Source organism: Mytilus trossulus, chromosome 3 (genome assembly GCF_036588685.1).
Source record: "Mytilus trossulus isolate FHL-02 chromosome 3, PNRI_Mtr1.1.1.hap1, whole genome shotgun sequence".
Lineage (NCBI taxonomy): Eukaryota > Metazoa > Mollusca > Bivalvia > Mytilida > Mytilidae > Mytilus > Mytilus trossulus.
Genome location: NC_086375.1, coordinates 17,437,349 through 17,446,105, shown reverse-complemented (window position 1 = coordinate 17,446,105; position 8,757 = coordinate 17,437,349).

Sequence of the window (8,757 nt, the reverse complement as noted above, 5' to 3'; positions counted from 1 at the left end):
TCTTGAAGTATATATTCTAGGTACTGAAGTTGTTTATCATGTTAATAACTGTTATATTACTCCTTTTTTTGTCTTTGTATATCGATAATTTTACTGGTAAGTCTATTTTTGGTCATATTCATTTGACGTGGCTGGGTACTTATACATCCCGTTATTGTGCTATGGTAAATTTTAGTATTCTTGTCTTTCTTTTTTGTTAATGTGCTTTACCTATATATATGCATTTTTGTTTTTCTTTGTTAACATATTTTTTTGCTTGAAGATTATAACACAATGTTGACTGCTGTTCCACTTTTTTTACTTTTTTACCAATTAATTGTGTTTTTTTGTTCACACATCGTTGTCAATTTACTGATTTTTTTGGCGACTGTCATACAAGGAAGAGGTTTAGCAAGCTATATAACCATCTTTTTAATACAAAAATGTCTGAACCAAGTCGGGTATACGACAGTTATTTCGTTTGATGTGTTGTGGCTTTTGATTTTGCCAAGGATTTATATAGTGACACTATAAAAATCCTTGCTTTTACCATTTGATAAGGGACTTTCCGTTTGTAATTTTCCTCGGAGTTCGAATCGGTGTATTATTATGTTACTTTATACATATTTGTAAAAGAAAACAATATAACCCCGTTAAAATAAATTGTCTTGTAAGAATATTTGAATGCAGAATCAGCGTTTGAATTTTAAACTTCAAAACAGTTTTAATTTTCAACGTTATATTTTTATGTTTAAATCATCTTATTACATAATATAATAAAAATTGTGTTTGTTGTTAAGTTATATGATACTAGAATTAATTTTAGGTTAAAATGTCAAAAATATAAGTAGAGTAGTCAACATTGTGTTATATTCTTAATCAATATAAAAACAAACTAATATATCATCAAAGAAAAACAAAAAGGCATAAAGACGAATGAGGCGTATCGTTTAAATAAGACTCAACAGTGACGCTCAGATCAAAATGATTATGTACCCAAACAATTACAAAGTTGAAGAGCATTGAGGACCCAAAATTCAAAAAAGTTGTGCCAAATAACCTTGGTTTAGCAATGTTTTGGTTAGACATTGGTGACGTTTTACAAAGTATGTGTAGCTGTTGCAAGTTTTTTTGGAATACCGAATGAGTTGGTAAATATATTTACCGAATAAAACTATTTACCGGATTGTTATCACATAAGCAACACGACGGGTGCCACATGTGGAGCAGGATCTGCTTACCCTTCAAGAGCACCTGAGATCACCCATAGTTTTTTGTGGGGTTCGTGTTGCTTATTCTTTAGTTTTCTACGTTGTGTCATAAATTAAAAATTAAAATCGTGTTGTTTGTCATAGATTCTGTAAGATAACATACCGAAAAATTTATAAGTAATACCATTTGTTTGTTGAAATTAACAGGCCCTATTACTTCGAAAAGCAGGAAGAAAATTGACGAATTTGATTAGCATTAATTTTTACGAACAGGATGATGCATTGATTACTAAAAATGGACAATGTTGAGCTTTTGATGCTAACAAAAAGAAAACTTCAATAATACATTTCCTTTTGTTTTGAAAACTTTAAAACGTGTAAGTTGTTACAATAATCACAATAATGATCTGATCAGAGTGCAACCACCTTTAACGCGAATCATCTATGCAAAACGTCTTATCATTAAATTGACCAATTGTTGAATTTGTTGTGGTGGTAGTGAAATCAATTCATTCTGCCAGCTATGTCCCAGAGACCTATCCGAAGCTTTGCATCAGGAATGGTAAAGATCACTTCAATGGCAAAATTCTAATTTAATTAAGCCATGGAATGAAAAGAATTTTAGAACCTGTGATTTGTATTGTAACCACATATATATATTCTCATTTCCTAAAAATGGAATTGTATTGTTGAACTATTTGTACGCACCCATATTATAAAGAAAGGCAATAGTAGTATACCGCTGTTCGAAATTCATAATCGAGTGCAAAAAAAACAAATCTGGGTTACATACCAAAACTGAGGGAAACGCAACAAATATAAGAGGAGAACTACGACATAACTAAAATGTAACACTCACAAAAACAAACTATAATATAACAATGGCCATTTTTCTGACTTGGCACAGGATATTTTAAGAAAAAAAAATGGTAGGTTGAACCTGGTTTTGTGGCATGTATAAAATTGTTAATTTTAGTATCATAGACAATCTCTTGTTTGTTAAATTTTATGTTTGCATGCTGTCGTGTCGATAACAGAATCGCTTATTGAATAAAATTTGGTAGTCATTACCCTAATTAGAATCCTTATCTAACCCTAACCTTAAACCTAATCCTGGCTTAAGTCGATGCTAAGGGCCATCTTGATTTTGGCATAATGGAATAAAATTTTAGATCAATACATAGCATTATTGAAGACCTTCTAGCAACTGTCACAGTATAAAGAAAAAAAACTTCAACTTATATCGAAGAAAATGAATTTTATAGTTTTGTCATGTACATCTATTCAAAATCCTTTTTTTCTGCTGTCTTTCCGTGTTAACTATTTTTCGATGTTAATAGTAATCTTATAACATCTTACTTATTCTCTCTCTCTCTCTCTCTCTCTCTCTCTCCCTCTCTCTCTCTCTCTCTCATATACACAAAGTGTAGTTTCCTCGTGATATGAACGTTTGTTTCTAAATTCAGTGCCCATTATATACATTTCTAAAAAACGAAATACACAAGAGTCAGAAAGTTAAGCAAAACACTCAAATGTCATAACGAGATCAAATCCACACACAGTTAAAAATTGTTGACTTATTAAAAGTAGTTTACATACAATAAAAATCTAACCTACAACGCATTTGATGTGTCTTGTGATGACAAAATGGTAAGTTTATTAATCACATCTTAACATTGTATTGAATGTCATATATGTACAATTAAACCACAAAATTAGATTATAACATTATGTAACTTTATCCGGTTAAAAGTTTTCAAACATTTATCACCTTTTATTACGTTCTTTATGTGTCATATTACCTTTCGATTATAAACTGGTGTTTATTTAAATGTTTCATTAAACAAACACAATTGTATCACAGTCAATGTTGTATCTATATTTATAGTACATTTAAATTGACTGCTTGGTCATATACTTTTACCTTGACACTTTATTTCGAAATTCCGTATATATTATATCATTACTTTACCCAAGTAGAATAAAGTATGTCTTGTTTCCTTGCTATATATTTAGTATTGCCTTATATGGTTACCTCGGGTTCATATATTAGAAATGAAACCTTCATATTAGGGTAAACATCAGGGTTTGGCTAATTGCAATGGTGCATGTTGATCAAGTAAGGAATCTTATAATATAGAATACAATGTTATGTATAAACGATCTTTAATTCTGTAGGGTTGCATATCTTACGTCGTAACTACAATCCCCTTCCCTTTCATGAATTTGACCTACCGAATTAGACTATTTACCGGATTTGTAATCACATAGGCAACACGACGGGTGCTGCATGTGGAGCAGGATCTGCTTACCCTTCCGGAGCACCTGAGATCACCCCTAGTTTTTGGTGGGGTTCGTGTTGTTTATTCTTTAGTTTTCTATGTTGTGTCATGTATACTTTTGTTTTTCTGTTTGTCTTTTTCATTTTTAGCCATGGCGTTGTCAGTTTGTTTTAGATTTATGAGCTTGACTGTCCCTTTGGTATCTTTTGTCCCTCTTTTATTTATTGAAATTCCTATGTGCACCAACTGTGCGCTCTTTTTTGTGTTATTTTCATAGTTTCATATTACAACTTTCATCAACAAGTACCAAACAGATGAAGCAAAATTCGGGATATTATCCAAATAACCATGCATTAAGTAAATTTTCGAAATAAGACGCAGCTGTAAACTTTTAGATACAAAATAGGATTGAAAATGTACTTTTTGGCATCAATATTTCATTTCATGCCACATGTGTTACTGCTAAGCTATTAAGTCAGGGATTCCTTAACACAAATTACTCAAAACATTTACTAAATTCTTCCATAGACTTAAATAAACGATTTTGAAATGTGTTTGTACTATCTATAGAAAACTTATTTCAAACGGGATAGTACTTCCTCATTTTACGGATATGTTGTTTCAGTAAATGAAAAACAAACTGAATATTATTGTGTTATACATATGCGTATTCATCGCTCTATAATCTGTCGATACCTCTCGTCATTGCACAAGGTTATGTTTTTCTCTGGCTGTTTATTACGTATCTACACTAAATGCATGCGTGAAAATAATGAAAAAAAGATAGTTTTAATCGATAATGAAAGAACACAACTAATACACCAGTTCGATTTACAACTGTTGGGACAAAGTAAAATTTAAAACAATCAGAACACCTAAAAACTGCAAATATACAACAATATCATCTCTCTTATGTTTCACGTGCACCATTGTTCTGATTTAATTGTTTGGACACCGGTAACAAACCGTATTTCCAGATCTTTTCATCCTTATGGAGCACGAACATCACATTCTCTTTTTTGTGGAGTTCGTGTTACTCGGTCTTAACTGCTCTATGTAGTGTTTTGTAAACTTACTTGTTTTATGGTAGTTCCTTTGGCTTATCACAGAAGTTTAAATGTCACATTGGTATCTTCCATCTCTTCAATAAAAATAGATGCAGGAATATTTGACCGAACTGAATTATATACCCGAGGGTATCACCAGCCCAGTGGTCAGCATTTCGGTGCTGACATGAACATCAATTATATGGTCATTTTTATAAATTTTCAGTTACAAAACTTTGAATTTTTAACAACTAGACATTTTCTTATCCCAGGAAATGATTATCTTAGCCGTATTTGGCACAACTTTTGGTAATTTTGGGTCCTCAATACTCTTCAATTTTTGTACTTGTTTGGCCTGATAACTTTTTTTGTCTGAGCGTCACTGATGAGTCTTATTTAGACGAAACGCGCGTCCGGCGTACTAAATTATAATCCTGGTACCTTTGATAACTAATTATATCATTATTTTAGATCATATCCCGATCTCAAAGATATTTCACACAGTATCTTTGTGTACATTTCATCCATTGAAACCGATTTAAATGGTATGTATTTGTCTCATCAGTTTTAACAAATTGTCACAATATTACTACAGTTAGTCTCGTCAGTTTAATCACATATACATGTATAATTGCTCCAAATATGAAACATTTACAAAGTATTATCTTAGTTTGTCTTTTACCTCGCTTTTTTCTTTGTTACCTTGATTTGCCTTTCTATTAAATTGAATTACTAGATTTGAGCATCGTAAAATTACCTCAACATCTATCTCAGGTTTGAATGTTTGCTGTCCATCTGCGCGTTTCCTCTACAAAAGTCAAGCTTGAATTAAATTGTAAAAAAGGCTAAATAAGTACGAAGTTGAATAGCATTGAGGACCCAAAATTCTGTATGGTTTAACTACTATCGCCTTACAGTATCAGTTCAAACAGATTTAAAAAGAATTGTTTTGATAAACAGATTTAAACGACATTGTTTGAATTTTTGCATTAGATTAAACTTATTTACATAGTATTACACGATTTTCTCATAAGTTTTAACATTAAATACACTTTTGACTGTGTCTTACTATATACGACCTAACACATGTTAATCCAGAAACCAGTGTCGTCGGAACTGAAATTGGTGTCTTATTATTGTTTGAGAATGTTACAAGGTAAATTGGGGATATATTAAAACATTGTTTAATGGAACTTGTTAGTATGAACATATAAACATAGCAATGCCAGAGTTTAAATAAAATACCCTGCAAGAGAAATCTTTAGGTAAAACAGATGTACACATATGTTTCATTAGATTGTTTCATCGGCTTAAGGTGGCTCGGATGTCTTCCTCCATCTTGGATTTTAAAAAAGCAGATATCTTTGGTCTATATATTTGATGAAATGTGCAAATTTTGAGAGTTGTATGTAAATTATGTAAAAGACTTTTGATATAAATATAGAAAATTGTGTGTTTTAACATAATTTCAGTTGTAATTTTGTAAAAACGCCTTGTTTGTGTTTGATTAGATTTTTTCAAACTTTGCCAAATAAGGGGAGATAACTCCGATAAAGTAAATATTACAATAGAAAGTGTTATGAATTTACCTATTTCGATATGTAGCAAGAAAACAAGTTCGGTGACCCCATTTTTTCTTTTGCTTATTTGAAAGCATGTTATAAGAGCAATATTCTCACATTTTATCTTAAAGTTCTTATAGTACGTTTTAGTTATATCACACAAAATTTAATTTTCCATGAATAATCTATACAAAATCTGACAATTTTGCGCAACCTGTAGCGTGAAAAAAAGTCCGGTGACCCATACTTTTTAATACAGTTTTGAAAAAAGCATGATAAAAGCTTTATTTTCACAAGTTATAAAAAAATTCTGTCAGTTTTAATTAAGACGCCCCAGCCACCTTAAATCGGTTAACACAGTTGTGGGTGAACTTAAGTGTCCTTTAATAAGATTGTCTCATCAAATTAAACTAGTAGCTTGAATGTGTGTCTTCAGTTTCAATCGATTTTCAAAATAAGTATTGTTATAATGTGTGTTTCATTAGATTCAATAATTTCAGTTCCGGTTATCACGTCAGATGTTTTTGAACCTATCGTAGTTTTTGTCTCAACAGAAAAAAAATTATTTGCAAATCGTTTGTTGTATCTGTTTCGTCGGATAGAGCAGATTCATTTACGAAGTTTTTTTAGATGCATCACCAGTTAGAACGGTTTCCATAGTGTTGTCTCATCAATATCAAATCAGGTTGTTGGTTGAGTCTTTTACTCTGCCGTTTCAGATTATTATTGTAAGTGTTTTCATGGGATTTAACAGATTGTCTGAGGTTAATAAATTGAGTACACTGTAAGTCATGCACCTTAAAATAAAATCTAGGATTAATCTCAGACAGGAAAGTTCAGATATTTTTTATGTTTTACAAATGTTATAATCTGGGGATATATCGAAATCTTGATAATAAGAGTTAACAATTGATCTACCAACAACCATTTATTTCTCATAAAAGGATTTTCTAATAATGTTGGCCTCTGTCTGAAGAACTGCTTGCCTCTATATGCCATTAGTAAGCAAGATTGAAAATAAAAAGCAATACAAATCCGGTGCACAGACTTCACTAAGTTCCTAGTTTATGATACGCATCACGAGATGTTAAATTATCAACCATACAAGAGTATATACATAAATTCTAGCACTGTTTTGTTATGATAAATCTTCTAAAGTCCAAATAGTTATGACGTCGTCACATCATCAAACAGCTGTCAAACATATTTGTCATCTTAATAATATTTTTTACATTGCCATTTAAGCGGGAGGTTAGCCATTAGACAAGGTTTTCTTCTTTTTCTAACTTTGTTTTATCTTCAAGTCTTATTTAGACGAAACACTCGTCTGGCGTAACAAATACAAGCCTGGTACCTTTGATAACTACTGAGTGAGTAACCTGGATTTGTTTATTTCAATTAATTTATGACTTTTTAACAGCAGTATACTACTGGTACATTTATTTGTTCTCCTTTAAAGAATGTTATTGTAATATTTGCCTTTGTCTGAAAGCTGTCTACACTTAAATGCTAATATTAAGCAAGACTGAAGTTTAAAATAAATTTAAATACGGTCAAAAGTTTTCATCAAGTTGGTAGCATAGGGTACGCATCACTAGATGTTAAATTGTTAATCATACAATAATCTATACATAAGCTTCTACAACTGGTATTATTGCATTCGCGACTTGTTTTGATAATATTGTGTACGCCGCTTTTGTTTGGCTTAAAGTCACTTGTTGGACATTATTGAGCATTTTTTCTAAACTTTAAACACCCATTCCTTCTTAACCACAGTTAAGAAAGTTGTGAAAATGCAAATTTTGTTCAATAAATAGGGATTTTGAATTGGTAGTTTAACACCTAAACAGTATCAGGAGTTTCATTTTGGAAAGTTTTATATGTTTGTCTTTTTGCATTTGTGTTTGCCTGTTGGATCAAGTACAACGTTATCCTATATTATGTACGGGTGATCAATGTTCAGTGGCTTGGTATACATTCATTCAAAAATTGTTCAAATCAACACTTTTTTAACTTACAAACGATATATGTGTAAAAAAAACGATTGGATATAGGGGTCATCTAGAGATAAGGTTCATATGGTAGTGCAAAAACTAACACAACGATTTGCTGCATACGTCGCGCGTTTTTAAGCATAGTTATCGAAGGTACCAGGATTATAATTTAATACGCCAGACGCGCGTTTCGTCTACATTAGACTCATCAGTGACGCTCATATCAAAACGGTTAAAAAGCCAAACAAATACAAAGTTGAAGAGCATTGAGGACCCAAATTTCCAAAAAGTTGTGCCAAATAACCTTGGTTCAGCAACGTTTTGGTTAGACACTGGTGACCTTTTACAAAGTATGTGTAGCTGATGCAAGCTTTTTTGAATACCGAATGAGTTGGTAAAAGTATATTTACCGAATAAAACTATTTACCGGATTTGTTATCACATAAGCAACACGACGGGTGCCACGTGTGGACAGGATCTGCTTAACCTCACAGAGCATCTGAGATCACCCCTAGTTTTTAGTGGGGTTCGTGTTGCTTATTCTTTAGTTTTCTACGTTGTGTCATGTGTACTATTGTTTGTCTGTTTGTCTTTTTTCATTTTTAGCCATGGCATTGTCAGTTTATTTTTGATTTATGAATTTGACTGTCCCTCTGGTATCTTTCGTCCCTGTTTTATTTGCT